Here is a 25,556-nt window from a genome sequence, read left to right on the forward strand (position 1 = left end):
AATTGGTCCTATTTAAAAACAGTTTTTTGAAGAGGAAGGCAATTTTATGTGAAGTGGGCTTAAAATATTATATAAAGAATTTGATCAGATTTCAAAAGCTAAATTTTATTTTAAAGAGATCCATAAAGCAATATTAGACTAAATACTATAGTTGTGGTATGCCATGTTCCCTGTATTTTAAAAATAATAATCAAATGCCTGTTGGTCCCCTCAAAACAGAGCCTTTAATAATAAATTTTGTAAGGATTGCAGATTAAAAGCAATATAGTGAAGTTATATGGGGATCATTTAATTAACAAACTCCCATAAAATGGTACCTTATGTGCCCATATTATATCCCTTCCAGGCCATATCTGTTGATAACAATCTGAAGTGAAAGAAAATAATATATGAATGGGTTTTTTTTGCTTATTCAAAATAATGAATAGATATATGGCTACAATCCAAAACCAAGTTAGGTGCCACCAACCACCAATCTCAATGGTTTAGGTTCATTTTGTTCTATGCCTGGCTGTGACCATAGAGAAGAATTAATTATAGTGTTTTGAAAGTGGGCTATATTTTTAATCAAGTCAAAATGGCATTTTAGCCAGTGAACAGCCATGGTAAGAATATTCTGCTCCAATGCTATTTCTGATACCAATGTTCTTGCCTCATCATCACGAAACCCACAACTGTATTCATGCCTGCTTTCCATTTTTTTATTATCTGCCAATGAGACTTCCAACTGCTTGTACTACGGAAATCAGAAGCAGCGATAAGCCAGGAACTTGTAAAAATGCATTGGTATCTCCAAGCAATTTTTCTACTTACAGGAAGTATTTTTCATAACACTGAGAATATTTTTTTTCAAAACATGTGCCATTCAGATAACAAACAAAGAAAGCTATGGGAGCTTTTGTGTGTGTGTGTGGTGTGGATAAGAAAATAGTAGGGGGGAAAAGAAAAAAGACAAAGGGTTTTTGTGAAGAGAAAGGATTAAAAAAGATCTAGATGAACTATAAATTGAAAACAATGGGGTTAGAATTTAACAGGGAGAAATGTAGAGGTTATATATCTGCATAGAAAAATGGTAGGCATAATTAAAGGATGGGGGGTTGGCAGTAGCACACATGCAAGTGATATATCTACCCAGATTTCTATCAACCATGCTAAACATGAGCTGGCAGTATGATCCAACTAAAAAGGCAAATGTTATTTTTGACTGAATTAACATGAACACAGAGTCCAAAGAAAAGGTGGGTGGGTGAGCTGTTCTACTTTGTTAGATCTTTGGTCAGACCTTGCTTGAAATGCAAGAACAGTCTGGAAATGACAAATTGGAGAGTGTTTAGAGGAAAGCTATGAGGATTGTTAAGAGGTTTAAAAAACAACGCCTTTGGGGAATGCTGACAGAATCCACTCATAATTTGCCTAGAAGAGGGAGAAGAGAGCTGTCTTCAAATACCTTTCTCTCACAAAGAAGAGGGAAAGGATCTATATTCAGAGGGTAGGACCAGAACCAACAGATTAAAACTACAAGGAAACAGCTTCAGACTAGACATGTAGAGAAACTTCCGCAGTATGAGCTGTCAGACAGTCTAACAAGCTACTACATGAAGCAATAAGTTCTTTTTGACCAGAGTTGTTTTGCAACAGCCTGGATAGTCATCTGTCAGAGGCTCTAGTCTAGTGGAGCCAAGAGAGACTGGACTGTGTGACCTTTAAACTCCTTTTCAACTCTAACTCTATACTTTCAGTCAACTATACTTCACAATAGTGTAACTACGATATTTTCTTGGGGATAAAAAGGAGAAACTTGGAAAAGGGCAAAGTCTGAAAATGGTTCACAAAGATAAAAAAAGTTTGTTTATATCTTGCTTTACAAAGGGAAATTTAAACAGCAAAACTAAGAAAATTTGTAGAAAAATATATATTTTAATAAAAAATCTAAATTAAACAGTACATGTAAATTTATTTTAAAAAGGCAATTCAATTTCCATATTTTTTTATGTGAATGCAAAAGATCGTACATTTAGTGGTATCATTTGTATGATAAACTTAAATGACCAAAATAAAAAACAAAGTGAGTTTTTCAAACAATAACAATCCCTAAACAAGAGCTTTCTAAAATTAAGGACTGTAAATATATCTTAAAACGGGGATCCCCAACCTCTGGACCACAGTCCACCACTGGGCCGTGGCCCATGTAGAATTGGGCCGCACGACAGGTGGGCTGGTATGCACATGTGCGCAGCTTGACTTGCACAAGTTGAGCTACACACATGCATGCCGGCCTGCTGCTCATGTGACTCGGTTCCCCTCTCCCCTCTCAGCTGGGCCAAGCTGCAAAGGTTGGGGACTGCTGTCTTAAAATACATAAATTAGGACAATTTTTAATCATAGGGCTATGTTTTAATATTTTTAGGCCATTTCAGGTGGCTTAGGCTACAAATTCCATAGTTCAGTATTACCTATCATCACAGTCAAAGATCAAATATAGAAGTTGTAGTTTTATCAGAAGGACATCCAGTTCATTAAGATTACTTCAGAAATGGTCAAATTAATGAGAAAGATTAATAGATTTGTGCTGCTGTAACAAGTGGAAGAAATGAGAACAGGCGAGAAAGAGCAATTTTCTTGAGATGGAAGAAGCCACACCTAACAAATTTTTCCTTTTAGGTAAAATGTTAGCTTAACAAACCAATGTTTTAGGAAATTTTCTAGTATTCTTAGCAAAGACTCTTTAATAATATTCTTTCATCAGTTTCATATAACAATGTTATATGAACACATTAATGATTACAAACATTAATGATGATCATTTAAATTTCATAACATGCTGCAATCATTATAAATAAATAGGACCTTTCTACTTGCTTTCCAAAGAACCCTGGGAACTAAAACAGGATCAGTCAAACTTAATTAGCCACCATCTTTACATGTAATCCAGTTTTCCCAATAAAGAATCAGTGATGACAGGTCTAACCAAATAATGAATTCATAATAGAAGTATGTAATATTGGAGATATTATATATATTATATTGGAGATCACCTCCATCCCAGTACAGTTTTGAAGGCTTTTCTGCAGAATGAACCTATTGCAGAATTAAAAGTCTTTTGAATTCCCCAAATATATGCTTCTCTCATGGTTGTGGTTCTGAAATGTGGAATGATAAATAATACTCCCAAAGCAGTTTAATATTTGCCTATAGGAAAAATTATGCCTTTCCTTTTTCAAGAACTTAAACATACATACAAATATACATTTGCTGCTGATAACTTACACTTTATGATGTCACTGCTCCCATAGAAACCCCTTTGTCCACACAAATAAACATTTCATCTGCCAGTAGAAAAGCATGGGAAGTTAAGAGAAGAGGCAATACCTTGAGTCTGGCAAGATCAAAGCTGCTTAACTAGGACACTACCACTCTATGGCCCTGAGTGCAGCTCCATCTTAACACATCAAAGATGGCTCAAAACATCGACTGGTTACACAGTAAGGCAGAGGTCTGTAAAGTAAGTCACTACAGCCCGAAAGGACACAAAGACCTAGACTGTAAAATGGTCAGTTTTATCGATGTGCCCAGTTTAAATATAAAGGATAAAAGAGAATACAGCCAACTTGATTTGGGTAGTCTGGAGGAAAGAGAAGTTATTGTAATAAAAAATAATGACAGGACTAATCCGAACAATATGGAAGGTGCAGTTTGCCTTTTCAAGCAAGGTTCTTCTGAACAACTCAATGTTATGAGCTGGATAAGCAATGATCTTCAAAAATATGCAACTGGATTTCAGTATGGATTGACACCAGCAAGTGGAACTTGTAAAAATCAGGCTTATAATGTATCAGCTGATAGGCTGACTACCAGCCACAAAGGAAACTCAGAAGATCCTTCTTATGTCAATAAACTTTGCTCCCTACTCGTTCAAAAAGCATGCCAGGAGATCAAGGGCAAATTGGAACGTAGCAACAGTGATGTACACACTCCCATCAGTGGTGAAAGGAAGCCTGCAACTTCAGGGTCTGATCGTGGTTCAGATAAGCCCTGGTTTCTAGACTTGCATGCAAAAGACATTTTTGGAATGGCTCTGGGATTGATGCAGCAGCACATACTAGAAAAAACAAGGGAAGCTTCTTGTAAGATAAATGCCAGGACACCTACCTACACTCACAAAGATCCAGCTAATTATGATTGGGCTACAGGAAGCCAAAGTCCCAAGTGCAGTCCAGGAACCAGTGGGACACAAGAACATCTTTTGAATGAACCACCAAGGACAAGTGTATCAGGTATCCTTTTGTCATTCATTCAAAAATTTTTGCGTGATGCTGCTTCAAATCTGGATGATGGTTCCAATGATGCATGCCGGGCTTATAAGCAGGCTCCACTTCATAAATCAGGCTCAGGAGGGAAAAGGCCTTATTAAAAACAGACTAATGGAACATGGAATGTATGACAATATGGATCAAATAAGCTCACAATTTATTGACCAGTTGGTATAATCTGTGATGACGTTGAACCAGCTCATGGCTGGAGGCAAACAATGGTTCTAACTTAGTGATTGATGACAAGCAGCAGTTACAATTGCTCATCAGAAATCCTGGAAGGGCTAAAGAAAATATTTCTTCTATAAGAACATTTAATAGAAAACAACTGGGTTTAATCCATTCTGGAAGCAATGCTTAAAATTAATAAAAAGCCAATAATTTCCAGAACAGAAGTCAAGTGTTACCCAGTAAATGCAAGCTTTCTTATGTGCTGCCCAACCTGTCTGATATTTCAAATAAGAAAAATGGTGAATTGTCTCTGAAGAGTTACAGCAAGCAAGATATGATCCAGGAGCTAATAAGATACCTAGGAAACAACTGATGGGTACCACTTTGAGATAGATGCTTCAGTGCAAATTGCTTGTCTCTGGTAATATCAGGAGCCAACTCTTTCCTTGCTTAATTCTCCAATCCAGTTCAAGTATCTAGACTCAAGTTTTCTCTGAGGTGACAGCTACCATCATCATAGTTTCACTGTGGACCATAGCAATACACAACATCATACACCATGACTTCAACTGGTAGATAAAATTGTAGCTGGGCAAGATCATCCATTAAAAACATTGTAAAAAAGTGAGAAGATGACAGGCTGTTGTTTTAATCACTTCATTATCACTTAGGGCTTCATTGATGTATACAGTAATCTAAAAATCCTATTTCCAGACAAACAAGTCAGAAATTTACTTTCTTAAAACCAACCAGGAAATTTATTCCTAAACTTTTTATTTTTTTAAACTAAGCTTTGGAATTGAGATAGGAATATAAAACATGAGCACTTATGAAGCGTAATTTAAGGGGCAGAGTGTACTCAAGTTGGATGTTGACACAGAGGTTCTTGATTTTGATAAGTCAATGGGCATATCAATAATTTTAAAAGTATTTTAGCTGCCTTCGCATGGTCAATGTGAGGCAGGTATAAATTATTGTTTATCAGAAAGCATAATGGATGATAATGTGGCAAACTTTCTACAAGCTCTAGCTAGCAGGAACACTTCTAAACAGAGCATTAGGATGCAGCTAGCCACCATTTTTATATTCTAAGAATGTTACTAATCCCATCTGTGTGCCCCCCGGAAAAGCATTCTTAGAAATAAAGATGACTTCTGACATTTTGCTCTGCTGCATGCCATGTATCCATGTTTCTGTAAAAATATTTAGAAAAGAAATGAGACAGAAACAATATCATTAATAGCAATGGGAAAAGCTAGAGAGACAGGCTTTGATACTATTATTTCAGGCTGTCTGTTAGGAGCCTATCTGGAACATCACACTAAAATATAGCTTGTCATTTAATGTGGACCCAATCTATGAAATGGGCCATGATGGGGATGAAGAGAGGAAGAATATGTGAGATTGGATTGATGTGACTAATTCTTGTTAGTGTGACAGCCCTAGGAAACCATAAACCAAAAAATAAAAAATAATGGGAACAAGAAACTGTTGTTATTAACAAACATTATTATTATTGTTATTATTATTGTTATTAGCAAACATTGTGATCTATGGGTCTTTATTGTAACTTTGCTGGAATACAACTCCCCAGACAGTCTTTCTGTGTAATGACCAAAACAGGGAAGGTTTATGTTTGTTTGATCATTTCAGAGTAAATATTATAGCCACAAATATATCCCAGCCTTTCTTGGAGAGGAAAAGGAACAGTGGAATGTTCTAATAAGGAATTAAAAACAAAATTAAGACTCTGCTCTGCAGCAAGAGTCCAGTAGCTGATGTTTACTAGAGCAGGGTACTTTTAAAAGAAATGATGATAAATCTATTAAGTTGATGAAGAAAGAGTTCTTTCAGAATCCTATGGTCTTATTGCACAAATGGAGATTTAACAATTATCAACATAGTAATTAGTGATGGCCAAACAAAGATTCACAAGGATATTACTATCTTGTTTTTGTTGTTAATATTTATTTTCAAAGATGACACACTGTATACATGGTATTTGAGTTACAATAACATATACTCTGTCTAAATGATTACGCACCACATTCTTAATATTTGGATCACATCAGGTTAATGTCCATTATTTGTTTTCCACTTAACATGATACATAAAAATGCATAATAGAAATTACTAAATTTCTCATAAGAATGCCAAAATCTCCTAACAGTTTGGCAGTCACACAAATTTTTGCAAGATTTCAGCTTTTAATGGGGAGGAGGTTAAACCATCAACAATTGAATGTGTTACATACCGTAGCACTAGGTGGCCAGAAGGGATGCTGATCCCTGAGTCAGCACACTGTCCAAAGATAGTCACTATTTTTATACACATAGGACATTAACTCTCATTTCTGTGCCTTCAAAAATTGCCATGCACAGGACACAGTTTAATGCAATTAGGTAGTATGAAGTTTTATTGCTTAGTTCTCACACTGAAATACAATCAAAGTGCTGAACTATATTTTAACTAAATGTTGAAGCAATGTAATAGAACTGTAGGTTATTTGTTTCTTAGTTCAAATTGATGGGGGTTTTTTTTGTAAAGGAAAGGATTATACTACATCTATAAGACATGCAGTCCAGGCAAAACCTCACACATTAAAATTTAGTTCTTTGGAAGCTGGTGTCAAAAATAAAATATTATTAAATCTGCTAGTGTTAATTTTGGATTGGAGATTCTTCTAGAAGGAAAATAGTTTATTTAGTATATTTTATTGTTAAGGTGTTATTTTGACTCCTGGCTGACCTAATTTTTTTCATCAGTACACAACATCATAGACTGTAACTGCTCCAAACAAAACATGTGGGAAATTATCTACAACTTGATAGTACTGTAGTCTCTGGCTATCAGCTGGACTTCTTGAATCTGATATGAAAATAGATTCAGAGTTACGCTGTACTTCAAAACATTACAAGTTACATTTATTTCAAAAAACTAGCAGTTTACATTAAGTAGTCAGAGAACCACATTACTATCAAGTTTAAAAATCTGTTATGGTTTAAAAATAAAATCTGGCCCGTTGCTCACTTTCTAGATGGGAGGAAAATCAAGAGTGATTTCAAATGCTTCTGTGTCAATAGAAAAAGCCCTTATTAAATTGTTATCTTGGATATATTAAATTGTACTGGGTTAGCTTCCTAAAGAAATGGTTAAAATAGAGTTTCCATTTGTTATCAATTGCAACTGTTTGCAAACTGAGGGTGGGAACCGGTATGTGTGTTCTTTTATAACACCCCAGATCTCTGTTCCTTGTGGGATCCACAGGTTTGTTACAGGGGTGGGATGCAAATATTTCAACTACCGATTCTGTGGGCGTGGCTAGGTGGGCATGGCCATATGACTGGGTGGACATGGCTTCTTTTTTTTTGCAGCACCGCCCCCATGCTCCGTTTTATGGGTCCTGTGCCCCAGAGAAGCCACCTGGGGGACATTTTTGCTCCCAGGAGGCTTTCCTGAGGCCCAGGAACCCAAAAACGGAGCACGGGGGCTGTGCCCAGCTCGCCCCCCCCATGCACCCTTTTTACCTCCTGGACCTCAGGGAAGCCTCCTGGGTGAAGCAGTAAGACAGCAAGGGGGATCCCAGCACAGCTGATCGTCGGGAGGGGAAAAAATACCTTAAGGACTGACTGGGCAGAGGACAATGTAGTCAGCAATGTTGGGCATGTGCGCGATGTCGCACATGTGCGATAAGGACTGACTGGATGGGGAGGGGCGGGCAGAGAGGAGAGGGGCCAACCAGTAGCACGATTTGCTGGTTCTTCGAACTGTGCAGAATCATAACAACCGGTTCTATAGAACCAGTCCGAACCGGTAGAATCCCACCCCTGGTTTGTTAGTTAAGGCCTTGCCTTCATCAAATTACATGGTGCTTATGGCTGAGAATTCCTCATTTGCTTGCAGCATCTAATTGTAGTGCAACTTAATTATTTTCTCTGTTCTAGATCAGGGGTCTCCAACCTTGGCAACTTTAAGCCTGGTGGACTTCAACTCCTAGAATTCCCCAGCCAGCTTTGGAGACCCCTGATCTAGATCTCAAAATAGAAAATCCACTGCTGCTCTTAGAAAGCAGAGCTAAAGAATTGGCAGTGGACTTTCCTTCAAGAAGAAGGAAGAAATCTTAAGCTCTGCCTCCTAGCTAGAAGAAGAGGCAGTATTAGCAGAATTGCTGGGAGTAGGAAGATATATAAATTTTAATAATAATAACAAAAATTCCTATTGGTTACATCTACAATGACTGAATAGAAGAAGCATAATAGCAAATGTTGAGAAAAAAAATTCAGCCAAGGGTCATCCCAAAATTAACAAAGAACTCACATAAGTGCTTCCAATATGTCTTTGGGTTTTCAAAAAAGATTACATACAAAGGAATTATTAGGGGGAAATGAACTGTTTTGTGCTCTCCTCCCTCCAATCTGATGCAGTGGTGAAAAAGTTGTGTAACAGTCAATCCATCAGCCCGGGGGAAGCTACTTTAAAACACAGATTACAGTTATTTTCTTTGTGAAAGCAGCTTGCTTTTTAGTTGTCTCAGAAACACTTTAAAGAAGCAGGTAAGTCAAGGGGCTGGGGAAAAAGAAAACAAGCACTCAAGAGCTTTAAGATCTTGGTTAAAAAAATTCTGGAATACTCATGCATCCTAGTTTCCTAATGGCATTTACCTGTTCTCCTTCTGAGTGAAATAGTAATTGAATTCCATTAAATATTTGCAAATATGACTCAGACATTATTGTATTCCCGGGAGATATGCTTTTGTCTATCCACAGTGAAAAAACATAGTGCAAGGAAGCAAAACTATAATGCATTTATCACATAGGAAACTGTCCTGCTTTGTTTTTTCCCAACACCATCTACACAAACAGTGGTGAAGTGCAAAAGTATTGCGATACTGCAATGGAATTTGCTTTGTCCTGCAGTTCTTCATATTTCCTCCTACTGGGAAGTTGTGATGGTGAGCTTGCTTCATATCGGGAGGCAATTGGTGAAGTCACTTGAACGTACTAACTTGAACACAAACGACTGTGGCTGGCTTGGGTCTAAATATCACATTTCAAGAACTGAATTAGGGCTCTGCTCCACACTGTATTCTTTCCAGGGTACTATATAGTGATTCCCTCGAAATCAGGGGTGTCAAACTCAAGGCCTTCCAACTTCGTGAGATTTTTTTTTTTTTTTCGTGAGAAGTTGGAAAGTCTGAACTATTTTTCTTACCGTAGTCCCACAGACTACTTCAGTTGTCCTGCGTACTGGTAGAGAATGGAGCTGGAAAGCAGGTTACTGAAGGGATATAGCTTCCCTGGAGTGGGGTTAGGGTTTGGCATGGGTGGCCTGGTTGAGGGCCCTCGGGTAAGCAAGGGGGGGCAGCTCCGCACTCCCTGCCCTGTTTGGTCCTCAAACCCCCCCCCCCCACTGTTGCTCTTCATTCTTCGCCACTTCTTCTCCTTGCTCGCCACCATAACCCAGAAGGCGGCTGAGCAACGCACTTGTGTGGCATCCACAAAGCAAAGCATGGGAGGTGGAGGACAAAGCAAGGCAGGGGGTGCAGAGCTTTCCCCCATTCCCTGCACCGGCTTACCTGAGCGCCCCTCCACCCAGGCACTAAAGCCACAGCTGCCGCTGCAGTGAGACAGAGAGAGAGAAACAGAACAAGAGAGCTCTCCAACCTCTGTTTGTGTGTGTGTGTGTATGAGAGCAGTGATCCATCCTTCAGCTGGGGCACTCAAGCTGCTGGCAGCAAGAGCCACCTGAGCAGCCCTGATTCCCTCCTCCCCAATCAGCCCCACCTGACCTACTCTCTGCATCTTGCCGTTTTTCTCCTTGTCCTCCCCAAATGGCAGCAGGCTCTGCAGGACAGCAGCAGCCTCTCATTTCTCCCCCAGTGCAGTGAACTCCAGCTTCAATCAGGGCATTCAAGTTGCTGGTGGCGGCAGCCATCTAAGAGCTATGATTCCCTCCTCCCCAACCAGCCAGCCAGCACCACCTGACCTGCTGGCTGGCGCAAAATCTCACCGTTCTTCTTGTGGTCCCAGCTCAAGCGGCAGCAGGCTCTATGAGTCAGGGTCTCATTCCTGCCCCAGCGCAGCAAACTCTAGCGGCCTGAATGCAGGTATGAAGGGCCTGACCCCACTGTGCTTCCTTGCTCAGTTGAAGGTTTTGTTCAGTCTTCAAACAGTAAGACTGGCGGATGCAAGCGAGCAGCACATCAGGTGTCGGTGTTCCAGCAAAACCAGATCCCAATCAGCAACTCGGAGACAGGCATTTTCTCAAAGTTTATTTTTATTGGAAAAGTCATACTGCCACATCTGGGAAAACCCCAATCAGAGAGTTCTGGGTTTTCCTGCAGTAAATCAAAATCCAAAACCCAACCCCTGCACCTCCATGTCCCTAACAGAATGGATGGACTCCAGGGCTACAAATGGCGCTGGTTCCTGCGCCCGTCCAATTCAGATTCCACAGCCGACCTTACTGTTTGGCTGGCTGGTTGGGGAGGGGGGAATCATGGCTGCTTAGGTGGCTACCGCCACCAGCAGCTTGAATGCCCCGACTGAAGCCGGAGTTCATCACTCTGGGAAAGATATGAGAGGCCCTGCTGTCCTGCAGTGCCCGCCACTGCTTGAGTGGGGTGGATGAGGAGAAGAATGGCAAGACCCAGGGAGTAAGTCAGGTGGGACTGGCTGGTTGGGATATCATCTCGCATTTTAAAAAAAATACATTGACAGTAGGAGAGCTCATCTCCTTGGTGCAAATGTTTGTATCCGTCCAGTATCACACACATCTATTTAGGCCTTGTGAGTTAGATAATACCAAATCAATATAATACAGAATCCTAATTTAGTAATCCTAAATCATAGCATAGAATTATAGATGACCTACCATTAGTATACATGCTTTTCATCTTTCTCTAAAAAGGTAAGATTATGAAAAGTTTCCTAGTCTTGTGAGGAAAACAGCTAACATGGGTGTAAAATCTGGAGTGGGTGCATCAAACTACAGTTCAATATTCTAAATACAGTCTTGCAGATTATTTCAGTATTTGCAGTTCTCCTCCTTAATCAACATAAGGAACACACAATAACATGATATGGAAGATGAGCTTCTGAAGTCTTAAATGATTCATCGTAACATCAAATGTTCTCTTAACATACATAATAAACTTTTATTAATTCCAACTTTGATTCACTGAAATGTGTATAGTTTTGATTTTCCCTTAAAATAGTTTCAAGTGAGGTAGTTAGATAGGTAGGTACACATACATACACCCACACATAAGCCTTTAACAAGTAATGCTAATAGTTTAAGCATACACCCAACAGAAAGAAACTGTATAAAAATAACTGAAGTCATAGAAGTTGTAATCAAGACAATTGCTTTTTAGACGATTCAAGATATATATTAATATCAAAACATTTCCCTTAAAACATTCTTCTAAAACTATTTGATTAGAAAATATAAAAATATATTTTAATAATTATTTTAGTTATAGATAAATATATTCTCCTGGAATTACTGAAGTACCCTGACTAAATTAATGAAAAGAACTTATGTTGGGGATAACTTTTCTCTGGTATGCAGCTAATATAAATAAAATTAGTAGAGTGAAACTGGCTGTATTCCATTGGCATTACATCACTCTTCCTTAATAGGAAACCTCTCTCCAGCTTAACTATTTGCTTCAGTGTGTCCATGTAAGTCTCAGAGAGGATCTGAATAAGATGACCAGGCTAAATCGGAGGAAGCAATCAAATTCATCATCCAATCCCTTTGCCCTCACAAAAGATCTAAATCCAGCCCACCTTGAATTCCACTGACACTTATCTAATGCCAATGTGCTTTGACCATTAGTAGTTCAGATTCTAGTAGAGAGCTTAAGCTTGCAATAAAGCCTTATATTCATTTGAACTGTCTGGGTTTCTAATTTCCACACTTGATAGAATCATCTTACAAGGCTGATGTTTCAATAAAAAACAGCGCTTTAGAAAATATCAGTAATTTGGCTTATAAATAGAATTATCCAAATTACTGCAGTTCTTACTGTAATAATGAAAGCAAGTGCTTGAGTTCTTTAGCATTTTGCAACAGAACTGAAGACTGTAGTAGTAAATACAAGAAATAGTCACATTCTATAATTCATTATTTAATTAAACTACCATACCATTGTTAGGAATTCCCTTCCATGCACCCAACTAACTAATCCCCCCACTGGCTCTCACAGTTCACAATCAAGCCAGACAGAATTAAGATGACGTGGTCATCTTCTCCCCCTCTGACACTAGAATGTGAATGTGAATGGATTTTTTAGGGGAGAGGGTATTCTCCCACTCTACTGCTATCCCTCCCTGATACAAATCTGCCAGAATGTGGCTCTTTGAAGTTCCTAGCTTCAGCTGAAAAGCTCATTATTATTCAAAGGGATGGAGACTCCAGCATCAAAGATGTTCCGGATCCATAGGCATTCTGCTGCAGCTTGTCCTCCTACCTGTCCTCTGGCTCATTTTCTGACCCACACCTCCCACCAACACAGGTCTGTTGACATCAAAAACACAACCATGGATAAACATAACCAGCATGGCCAGCAACAGCCTCTCAAAAAATGGAAAATAATCTCCTCCTCCAAAAAAGAGAATAACTGAGATGGTTAGCATCAGTTAGCATCAGTCCAGGTAAGTACCATCAAAATAATTATAACAAATCGGAAACAAATCACCCAAGGCTCCTGTTCTCTTCACCTTACTGTAAGCTTTTTAAAATGTCTTTGTTGTGTAGAAAAGTGAAGAGTGATAAATTGGAAAAGATTCTGAATAAATCTCTTCACTCTTCCATCATGTATTCTCACTGCTTTGCTGAGAATGAAATTGGATCGTCTCTCCTTTCAAGGCAATTTGTTTCTTTCAAATATGAATACCTTGTTTGTGCTTAGCTAAACAATGCTTAAAAGAACTTAAAGATGATGGCTAGGTCTGGGATTGCTTATAATGTTCTGAACAACATTCCCTTTCATTGGAGCAAGTGTACATTCCAAGCTGCAAAATTAATTCAAAGGGCTGTTTATTTGTGATTTCTTTCAAGATTGGGATATAATTTTCAACATGGTTAAGTTTAGCGATGGAATTCTGCCGGTTTAGCCTGATTCGGGTGAACCGTTAGCTCTGAAGATCAACTGGAAGCGAACTGGTTGGGTTTGCTCCAACGATCATCTATTGGGCCCACCTGGGCTATAGGCTGTGCTTTATATATCCTGTTTTTCAAATTCAGCTGATTCATGCGGCACAGCGGATTGCTGCGCATCAAGTATTTAACACAGGGATTGCTGGAAAAAGTCAGTAGCAAACGCTCTGCGTGCTCACCGAACCGGTTGTTATACCAGCTGAATTGCACCCCTGGTTAAATTGTATAAAAATATGAACATATTTAAAGGTTCTGACAGATCCATCCCTGAATCTTTTATTAAGATCTGCTTTCAATCAAAGCTTTCCATATATTTGGATAGAAGGCACTGATGGATGCTAAATCTCATAGATCTCTGTGGCGAGTCTCAGATTGAAGACTAAATCCTTTTATCTGTTGATGACTGAGCTTCTTGGATTCCTGTAGTAAAATAATCTGCTGTTTGTTTCAGGTTTAGATTATAAAATAATCCAGCAAATGTCAACTTTTTATCTCCAAGTTTTTATCTCCAATGCCAAAACTACAATAGTTAAGGAATGAAGTAATGTAAGATGATTTTATTTAAAGATTATATTTATTGTTGCTATATGCATTTATATATGAAGGTCTTGGTGCTATAGTTATTTGGCAATTTTATTTTAAATGTATGAGCTTTAAATATAAAATGTCTATATGCACATAACTCAATTTTATCTTTGGTATTATGTCATAGCAATAGAATAATTAATCATTTTTTGCCTTTCAAAAATATTCAAGAAATTTCAAACATCAGTCACCCTTTAGTTTCAAAAGAATTTGTTTGCATGCCTCTAAAGGTCTCCTTTCCAGAAACAGCCAAGCATGCGAAAATTCAGGATTACTTTCAGAACAACTACAAATCATAATAAAGCCATATTTAAAACACATAACTCAAGTCTGAAATTAGAAAAACTTGGAGATAAAAGGTAATGAGTGTCTATAGAGATTCTCAATCATCCAAGTCATGGTTGATCCAAAAGTGCTTTTTCCCAAAAGCAACTGGACTTTCTTGGTGCTTTCTTTGAAAACATTTTGCTTGTCATCCAAGAAGTTTCTTCAGTTTTTCAGTTAGCTTTTGGGGCCATTTGTTTTGTGTTATAATTAACTGCTGAGGAGCTGGTTGGTTCCATTGTTGATTAGTTTCTAATCATCCAGTTTCTTATGTGTTCATATGCTGGATCTAAATCAATATGCTTGTTAATTGATCCTTTTGTAGAATACCAGGTTCAATAAATTCATATGTAGTGAGTGTTGGCATGGCCAATTATTTTTGTTCTAACCCAACTGAATTGGTATTGTTCGTTGTTGATGAGATCAGGGATTTTTGGTCCTTTTTCAAATTTTCAAATTTTTATTTTAAAACAAAAATGGTTTTTAGAAAGCAAATAAAACATAATCCATTCAAAGTTATATTCAGATCACATCAATGTTGCCCTATCATTAAAATTGATGGGCCATATGAGAACTTATTTTGATAACTCACAGCATAGCAATAATATTTAAACACATATACAACTCCCTGAGTCAAAAAGGTATTGGCTCATTGTATAAGAATATGCAACATTTTTTAAAGAAAAACTGAAGCTTGAACTTCTTTAACAAACAGAGATTAAATACTATGCATAATTAAATATTAATAGTTTACTTTTAAATAAATATGCTCAGTATTGGGTAAAGCCTAGATAAATAATCTTTAAGACTGGAATACTGATGAATTATATAAGTGACTTTGAGAGGGCCTTACAATTCAGCATTGTATCAAACCTTAAATTAAAATCGCATGAACCTAATTTATTTCCAAGAAAATGCATTTAAAGACTGAAATGCCAATAACCCAAACAATAATCTTGAAAGTTTTCCAAGTTGGTGAGACTTCCTGGAACAAATCTTTTCATATACTTCTGAAAAGAAGGGAAAATACTTACACTAGAGTTATTTCCTATAATTAATTGGTTTCCTCAATAAATGGTTTGTATTTCCTATTTGGAAGCCATGTCAGGCTCATTCTCTGATCAGATGTTTCCTTAATAGCCTGTCAGGCTACAAGATTTTCAACACACCCTAAAAAAGGGGGCACAGATCTATATAAAACAAATACATATTGCTGCTTTCTGGCATGCAGGACAGAGTGTATGTTACATATACAAACACACACACACACACACAAACGTGCATCCTCATTTCTCAAGTTTTGTAGCATGGCTGAGTAGCTTTTCTGCACATACTATATTACTTTCAAAAGATTTTCCTGACTGATAAGCAATGAAGCCACTAAAGAAGATCATCCTCAGTGGATAAGTTTACTGTTTTTAATATTAAAAACAATTTAATATTAAAATATTTTAATATTTTCAATGTTATTTTATTTTTATAAAAATAAACATAATAAACTTAATACAAAGTACATTTAAACAATTATTTAACAATCAATTTTAAAGCCAACATTAAATAGAGGAACTCCAAAGCAATAACCTGTAGTTTGGAACTGTTGCTACTCAGCCTAGTAAATAGTATTCCAAGAATTTGATGGCTTCACAGTAAGCTCCGTTTAGTGTATGACTGAACAAAGGATACACATACACAGAGTGCATGCACTCAGATAGCTTTCTTTAAAACATACAACAGCAGAAAAGCAGAAGTCTTAAAATGTATCTATCCTCAGCAGATACAAAAATTGTATCTGTTTAACTTATTTGCCACAATGAATCCTGAGAATGTTGTAGAACTTTCTGAAATTGTTAGCAGTCTTTAATGCATCCCATTCCCAACAGACCTATAAAATTTCATGGAGAAGAAATCATACTCTTTGGATAAGGATTATATATCCTGCTTTAATTATTTTTTGTAAACATTTAGCTTCATTTTATGCAATATTATTTAGTATACAAAGATAAAAACCTTATTCTTTGGTAATGAGACTTAGAGACATGCATTTGAGAGGCTGAGACACTCTTGTATCATCTTGCCACTACAAGCATCATCTGCTATTCTTTCAGCCACATATATGGCTGCACACCTACAAATGAAAGTATCTTGTTGTAATAAATGTAATTGGTTAATTGTATCATAAAACGCTTTTTGACAGTTCTGAACCTGCCACTATGAGGCTTTAATTAAATCGATGTTTCTCAGATCTAGCAATTTCAACACGTGTAGGAGTTGAAGTCACACATCTTAAAAGTTGCCAAGTTTGAGAAACATTAAATTAAATGATCCTTGATTCAAGTGTTATGACTGAGAAAAGAATTTGTTATAGCTTGTATAATTTATGTATCTAGACATTTTTTGTTAACTAGGAAATCTCAAAATACAGTATTTTCTTAATAGAAGAGTTGGTACACTGTTGCTTATAATTGCAATATGATATTGGCAAGTTTATTTTTTAACCCATTCCTAATAGTTCCTAAGACAACTCCTTTGAACTTTATTCAGTTGCTTTGCCTGATCAACCTTGTAATTGATCACTATCTCCGAAAAACTGTGACTGTCCTGGATGGATAGCCCCTCTCATCTTCCACCTGACCTGTGCAAAATCCTTCCTATTAGTTACAGTTTTAAGATTATACATATCTACGGTAATTTGTCCTATTTGGGGAAATGCCAGCACTTCTAACAAAATATATAATACAACAAATAGCAAAATTCTATTTATAAATAGTGATGGTTCTTTATGTCATGTGATAAAATGAGGATAGATTTCAGATTTCAGTATTTGTGAAAGCAACTTCACGTGATGATAGGTAGATAGATCCAGTGGTGGGATTCAAATTTTTCTACTACCAGTTCTGTAGGTGTGGCTTGGTGGGCGTGGCAAGGGAAGGATACTGTAAAAGCTCCAGTCAGAGATGGTATTTGCCACTTCTCCGAACTACTCAAAATTTCTGCTACCAGTTCTCCAGAACTGGTCAGAACCTGCTGAATACCCCCTTCTGGATAGATCACATAAGTATATATGGTCCAATCCTGTGAATGTTGACTTGTTGACAAATCTTAGGGAATTTACCAGGACTATACCAATATTTAAAAACTTACATTTATCTTATCTCAGGTTGATGATCAGGCTCACTAACATGTTTGATCTTTTAAAAATATTTTTTTTAAAGAAAAAATTAATTTGGCACATAGTATCCACACCTTTAGTATCATAGCATATCATGGCAATATGCTATTTGGTCCCACTCACATCTCAACTTAGTTCACCTTCTGGTAAATAGCTGTTTCTTGTTTCCTGACTGTCCCATGTATCACAGCAGGAGTTAGGTGGTCAAATGAGGAGGAGAGGTCTAGAGCAGCTAGGGACATCTGGGCCAGAATGAATTTATATTTCCATTTTTCTTAATAATTTTGCCCCAAATTTGATTTATATTTTTATTAAGTCTTCATTTATACCCCCATAATTTGTGATTGGTGTTTAATAATACATATTCCACTATGTAACAAATGTTTTTTTAAAAATTATCTATGTGGTTACGTTCCATAATTCAGACATCTTATTCAATTTCATGATACTACATTCATATTCATATTTTCTACTAATATAGTGCAGCAACTATTCATTATATTCAACTCATAATGTATATATTCAACAGAGTAATGCATTTACTAAACATTTTAAGTTAGTGCATATAGACCACTATCTACATATTACTCTTCTCTCCAGAGAAGCCTATGGCAGTATACAATGTAATAAAAATGTCAGATCACCACCCAACAATTAAAACTCCAACAGAAAAAGCATACAAGTAGTTCTTGTTTAGCAACTGCAACTTGGACCAGCAAGTTGGTTGTTAAATAAAGCAATCACTAAGTGAAAATATTGACTGTCTGAAGATCTCTCAAGACCTGGTGGTTATGCCATCAGGTCTAGAGACCCTGGGGATTGGCAAAATAAATTAATAAATTTCCAGTATTAACATCCCTTTGCCCATTTTTTCCTTGCATTTTATAGTTTTTAATGTTTTAAATTATTATAATTGTTATTTATGAGCTATATTTTAACTCTGTTGTTTGCTACCCAGCATCACTTGTTTTGTTAGATGGGTGGGGCTATATAATTTATTTGAAAAATAAATAAGACCACAACTATGCTTACAGTTCTATCTCAGTTTGCTTCTTGATACTTTTTAGCTGAACTGAGGTTCTTTCTCTCTTTGTGGATATCTTGATCTGGGGTTAGAGCAGCGAGACCTTGTGAACATCATAATGGCAAGGACTGGTCATTTTTTTTACCATGGTTTTACAGCATACAACAGATGCATTTTTATTATTCCTAACACATCTGATAATGGCTACTATATGAGTACTGGTCACTAATATCTCCTATACTTCTGAATAACTATCTATCATAGAGACAGCTGTGTTTTAGATCTGCTAAAAGTAAATGAATCATGGCTAAGTAGTACCAACTCCAATGAATCCAAATCTTGCACAACTTACTTTAGATATAATTGTTTATATCTTTATCTAACAAACTTCCCCACAGTAAAATCACTGTCAATGGACAATGTAAACCTGCTATATCTTTCACCTTAATTCAATCCTTGTGAGAAAAATCTGGGGTATGAAAATATATTTCATTTAAGCCTTTTTTTTAGTTCATATTTTTTGCCATTTGTTGCTCTGAAGCAAAAGCCTATGACTCACACAATATCTTAGGCCCAATCTTTTAGTCAGATTCTTGAGGTCAATAGATCTGCCAAAAGATAAACATTTCCTCATGAATTGCCCATTACAGACATTATCACTTACTCATCCCAGCTATCTCACGCTTAGCATCTGTATAGTTACTCACAGGCTGCTTTCATCTTCTCAGAGACCATCAGAAAAGACCAAACACAAGTGAGACATGCACCATAATCGCTCTCCACATCCATAAAACATGCAGCCATGTATAGATAAATGCACTCCGAGTTCTGATTCACTCCTCTAATATTTGTAGTGGAGAAAAAAACCCACTGTTGTTTTTTAAGTGTTTTAAGTCTGCAATTTCTTTGTAACACAAAGCATGAAGTATTCAGGAAAGTGGTTTCTTTCTTCATCCAGATGCCTTCCAAAATACAAAACCCGCCCATTCCTATTTTTAGACTAAGGCTTTTTGTGTTTCTTCATTTAATGTGTATTTAAATGCTTCAAAAACATTCGTATATCTGTGAAAGCCCATGCATTTTTTTGTAAACTTTGTATATGCATCATCTTTAAAAGAAAAAGTGGGAGGAAAAAAGAAAGACAATGAGGCGAAAGATGAGCACTACTTTTCCCAGCATTCTTTCTAATGAACTGTGTTAGCTGTGAGAAAATGTTCTCATACTTTGTATCCAGTTCTAGCATTTTTTTAAAAATTGTCTGCTACAGCTAGTGAGATGGGCAGACAGAAAAACTGAGCATAAATACTCTGTAATTCACAAAACTTACAGGAAGACCACTAAATTTCTCCCAACACCGAGCTGGACAAAAATAAACCAATAATATAAGAGTATACAAACAATATTTTCACCAAAACATTCTGCAAACTGAATTTCACAGTTCTCATGTCCTGGTTAATGAGCCCTGGCATCTTAAGAAATAACCCTGATGAAATAGTTAACTAATAATGCAGAAAAATGTTAGATATCTAATTGTTTGGAAGTCTTTCTTTCTCTTTCCGTCTCAGAAAAACCTAGATATATTTCCCCTAAACATCTTCTTCCCCAACCTCACAGTATTTGTATTCCGACACAGGAAAAATAGCCCGCGTGCTATTTCTTCTAAGTACAATACAATGAACAGTTCTTTTTAAATTGCCAAATCCTAGATTTTATGTGGAAAAAAAAAATCACACATGTACCTCAGACCAAAACAGCTATTGTCACGCTGGCATCCTGAGTGAACTTAAAAGAAAATAAGAGGCGAGAGTGCGAATAACATGAGTTGGAAAGCCTAGCTCCAATTACTGAAATATTAAGAATCTGTAACAAGCACCATGTTACTAGCTACATGTGTGACCACATCACACAATTTCTGCTTCCTTGAGTATATAATTGATTTCATCTGCCACCCTCCACGCACATTTAGGCTTATTTACTTAATATATACAAAAAGCATACTTTGAACATAGAAAATAAGGCCCATAACCCTGTCCTTACCGTTTTTTGTATCTCGTTCACACCGATTAACAACTTTTCTACATGCAGAAGTAAGCAGAATAGCTGCAGCTGTAAAACCAGCACTTTGGGAACTGAAGCGGAGCTGTGCAGGTACTGAATAATATATACAGATAGCTCAGAGAGCGAGCTCTACTTCATGACTCAGTGGTTCTCCACTAAAGCTTTCTAGCTCTAATGATTTCACAATAAAAGTCCCTGAAAAGTTCCTGGGAATTCAAGCAGTCAGTTGCTAAAAGCAAACTATTTGAAGTGGGGATGGAAGCATATGCTGTGTTGTTTTATTTCTTCTGTTCTTCTTTTCTTAAAAAAGTACACCCTATTTTATTCACTGTCTTCCGATATATTTAAATGTGTATATATTTTCACGAGGTGTTCAAGAGTCTACATTAGCAGCTTGTTTCAGAGTATTCTTTTCTGTAACATTTTTCATTTTAGTAAGTTATTATGGAGGGATCTCTAATAAATGAACCTTGAAAAATTAATTTAAACTCTAGATTTAGTGTTTGTTTTAAAATGGCAACAGATTTAAGGATTTGCCAGAATGCCTTGGATATCTTCACAGCACGTAGCATAAATAATTAAGAGATCAAGATATAATATGATCCATTTGTGAATTTACTTTCCTGAGGGACAAAAATTTCAGAAAGATATTGCACTCTATTATAAAGAGATTAAAAAAATGTGCTATAGTTAAAAAACAAAATGCAACTTACCTAAATTAACTCAGAAGTCTCATTAAATTCTATTGAGTATAGTCTTAGGAAAAGCAAAGTAAACTAGAGCAGAATACAAAATAATTCAAAATCAATGTCAGTAGAATTACTTTATGAGGCCAAGTCAGAAAGTTATTAAATATAAAAACCATATTACTTCATCAAACAAAAATTAGTTTATTAGGGGAAGACTACCAATATTGAAGTCAAAATATTTATGAGTAGAATTTAAACAAAATGCGATAGATGACATAGATATTCATTTTAAATTCCCCTGGAATAGACTAGTAACTGATCCAAATTTTAAAAATATAAAATCTGACTCTATTTCCAGCGTGACAACAACTTTAAGCGTCCAAAAACTTTCTAGTGTTGTTGTTACATCATTTTCCCTGGTATAAATCATAAAAGTTTAAAACAGACTTTTTATTCATAAAATATGCTGAATTTCAATTCCTATAATTTTTCAAACACTCTCTGACTTAGCGTGAAACAATACAGAAAAAAAATGATATACAGGATTGAAATGAATGAATTGAGATTTCAGATATCTAGGGTTGATGTCTTCTTTCAGATATAATCTGGGGGTATTCCTTATAAAAAGGAGTATCTTTTAAAACTTCCAAATGACAATACTAGAATCACTTAACCTAATTTGTTAATTGTAGCTAAGAAGTATGAATGAATATTCCTAAGCATTATAGAGATTTTGTAAAATGAGCTAGACAGGTCAGATTAAACCCATAAAAATGGATAAATCTGGATATTACTGTACCTACCATCCTCCCTAATGTTCACTTCAATCAGTCTGAACTACAAGTGCTATTCAGTCCCAGTGGTGAAAAAGGATAAGAAGAATGTGGTGACTCTAATTGTTGGCTTCATATTTTATGTACTATATAAAGTATTCTCAAGTACAACCTAGAGTCTACCTGGGTGGCTAGGAAGGGCTGATGCTACATGGCCTGTTTTGTAATTTTGAGCCTAACTTACTCTATATCCCTGACCTGATTGTTTCTTTGTAGTATTTCCAATCCTGAACTAGAAGACTTCCAACTTCCTGCTGGCTTCCCCATTGACTTCGATTGTAGGAAGCTGCCATGGAATGTTGAAAATAATCATCATGTGATTGTGGCTCAATGTGATGTTGTAATTGGGATCTGGGCACCAAGCACTCAGGTCAAATTTCTGTGATTGGGGGACGCTACAATGGTTGGAATTTGCATGACTGGTCATAAGTTTCCTTCATTCACCATCTTAATTTTCAATGGTCACTGAATTCTATAGTCATAATTCTATCTTTATTCTAACCTATCTGTATTCTAACCACTTAAATTAGATTAAAATATATATAATGTCATTTACAACCCACTTCTTCATGATTAATTCATAATGATACAAATGAAACAGTTCAAATTCTTCATAAATATGGAATTCAAAGCATTGCAAATGCTTGAGGAGAGGAACAACACCCTATAGTTTAGAGACAGTAACAAAATGTAGTTTCCTTAAATGCTGTAGATGGATTCCAGAGTTTGATGGGCTGCCACAAAGAAGAGGGTGTCAACTTATTTTTGAAAGCACCAGAGAAGAAACAATGGATGGAAAATAAACAAGGAGAGAAACAACCTGGAATTAAGGAGAAACTTTCTAACAATGAGAACAATTAATCAGTGGAACAATTTGCTTTCAGGAATTGTGTATGCTTCACTAGAGATCTTTAAGAAGAGACTGGACAGCCACTTGTCTGAAATGGTATAGGATCTCCCGCTTGTGCAGTGGGTTGGACTAGAAGACCCCCAATCTCTATTCTGATTGATTGGATGCCAGGGCCTTTGGAGCTACTTTGTGAATCTTTCTTTGTGAATCTGTGTTTTTGAATAATAAATAAATAAAGATAAGACACAGATCACTGTTAACCTATGCAAGTCAAAAGAAGTGATAATTTTAATAAAATACAATTTTAAATATGCATAAAACCTGCAACTTTCAATATACTTCCAATATAAAGGAAACACAACTGTATTTTTCAGAGTATTGCAGTTGCAAAAGGGATGTAGGCCAGTGGTAGAGCACATGCTTTTCATTCAACAATTTTCTTAAATCTGGGAAAGATTGCTGCTGTCAGTGAATACTGAAAATGGTGAAATAAGGCAATAACTTTACTCAATATAAACTGCCTTCTAAATTCTAGCGGCTTTTAAGAGCTTTTCAGAGAAGAACAAAATCATCTCCAGACTGCAGGAAATACTGTAGCAATACTTGTAGCCAAACCATAATTAACTTGCACAACTTAATTTCCAAAAATTGATAGAAACGGGGTGAGTCCATATTCTGCAAAAGCCTTATAAGCTATATTCTAGTGATCATAGCACATATTATATGTCATAACCTTATGGCATCATTTGATGAAGAGCATATAATAACTACACAATTGATATTTCACACAAGCTATGCTCACACATATTAATTCATGGTTTATATTACCATGGTGTGAAATAATAAAATTACCTAAGTTTGAACAACTCACTGAAACATAAACATTTCATCATAATGTACATACCTAGCAGCCATGTAATAAAAGTGACATAGCCAACAATACTCAAGACCAAAAAACATAAATTTTTACTTCTACATGTCTTCAGACCTGCCACATAAAGCCTAGTGAACACTTAAGCCAATTAAAGTTTCACAACTTGACTTAAGGAGAGCCAGTTTGATGTAGCGGTGTAAATGCTGGCTGACAAATCAGGAGACTGAGTTCTAGACTTGCTTTCTTTCAGCTTAACTTACCTCACAGGGTTGTTTGTGTAGGGCAAATAGGAGGAGGGAGTATTATGTATGTTCATCAGTTGAGCTACTTATAAAATAATAAAGCTGGGATAAAAAAAATCTAATGTAATAATAAAGCAATTTAATTTTCTAATTCCTTTATAAAAATGTAAACAAGCAATGAAGGTAGTCCGCAACTGATAGCTTAGCAACTATTATGATGAACTTCTTTGGGGGTTACTTACAACACACATTTGATATTCTGATGCTCCCCACTGTATGATGTGACTGCACTGGTGGCATTTGTCAACCTGGCTGCATTTTATGGCCATTTGCAGCATTTTGGGGTCATGTGACTGCATTTAATAAGGTTTTCTGAAAATTAACATTAGCTTCTGGTTTTTGGCCAAACCGTGCCTACAGCGAGCCACAAAAAAAGTCATAAAATCAGGTTGGTCACAAGTGACAAATGTGATGGACAGGTTCCATTATGATCATAACTTGAGGACTACTTATACTTCCTGCCTACAGACATACATCAAATACATGGTTTGAGACCTGAAACTACTGGTACTAGAACAACATTGCATTAGAGCCAAGCTTCAAAATTTCATAAAAAAATTGAAGCAAAAACTTGAACTGAATTGCTTTCTATATGCCCATAGTTTTATTCTCATAGTTCTCTTATTGTTTGGGGAAATAAGAACATAGGAATGATATCTGAATTATTTCCTAGCATTACATTATGAAAAAGTATTTTATTCCTTCATTCATATTAACTACAGGAAAGCAATTATTATTAAAATATCTGAGCCAGGATCGTACAGAACTATATGTTCTGGATTCTTTGCAGAAAGAGAACATTTTCAAGAATTGTGCTGAACTTTAAAGGGATGCTTTAATTCAGCAAATTGTTAACTGAAGCACCTATTCAAAGCAGCACTTTAGGAGCAGCCACACTGATTCAGTCAAAATGCTAAAAGGAGGTTCTGCACAAATGCTTTTTAATTTTATTTTTGCAGGAGCAAACTGGCTGCCAGTCTGAATCAATTTACTTTGCCTGGAAATGCTAATTAAATTGCTTCCATTCAGAATAGGCAGTATTGAAATGACAATGTTTCCCCGAAAATAAGATCCGGTCTTGTTTTCTTTTGGGCCCCAAAATAAGCACCAGGTCTTATTTTGGGGGGATATCTTAACACCTGTTGCGCCACTGCCTGAATTCTTGTGTGGCCACAAGTGGCCAGACCCTGCAAGTGGCCATA

The 25,556-nt window shown here is 36.5% G+C and overlaps 1 protein-coding gene across 4 annotated transcripts in view; it reads right to left on the reverse strand.

Annotated features, from left to right (window-relative positions):
• Positions 1–25,556, reverse strand: part of PALLD (palladin, cytoskeletal associated protein) — a 183,848-nt gene that overhangs the window by 47,520 nt on the left and 110,772 nt on the right. The window contains exon 1 of one of the 4 annotated variants that reach the window (XM_026678851.2): positions 20,786–20,979. The exons of the other annotated variants lie outside the window; for them this stretch is intronic. The gene's annotated coding sequence lies outside the window, so the exon portion shown is untranslated. Of the gene's footprint in view, positions 1–20,785; positions 20,980–25,556 lie in introns of those variants that run through there. 4 annotated transcript variants of the gene reach the window in all.

The sequence above is a fragment of the Notechis scutatus genome, chromosome 4, assembly GCF_049901735.1.
Source record: "Notechis scutatus isolate UNSWTSFEM ecotype Mainland chromosome 4, rNotScu1.2, whole genome shotgun sequence".
Taxonomy (NCBI): domain Eukaryota; kingdom Metazoa; phylum Chordata; class Lepidosauria; order Squamata; family Elapidae; genus Notechis; species Notechis scutatus.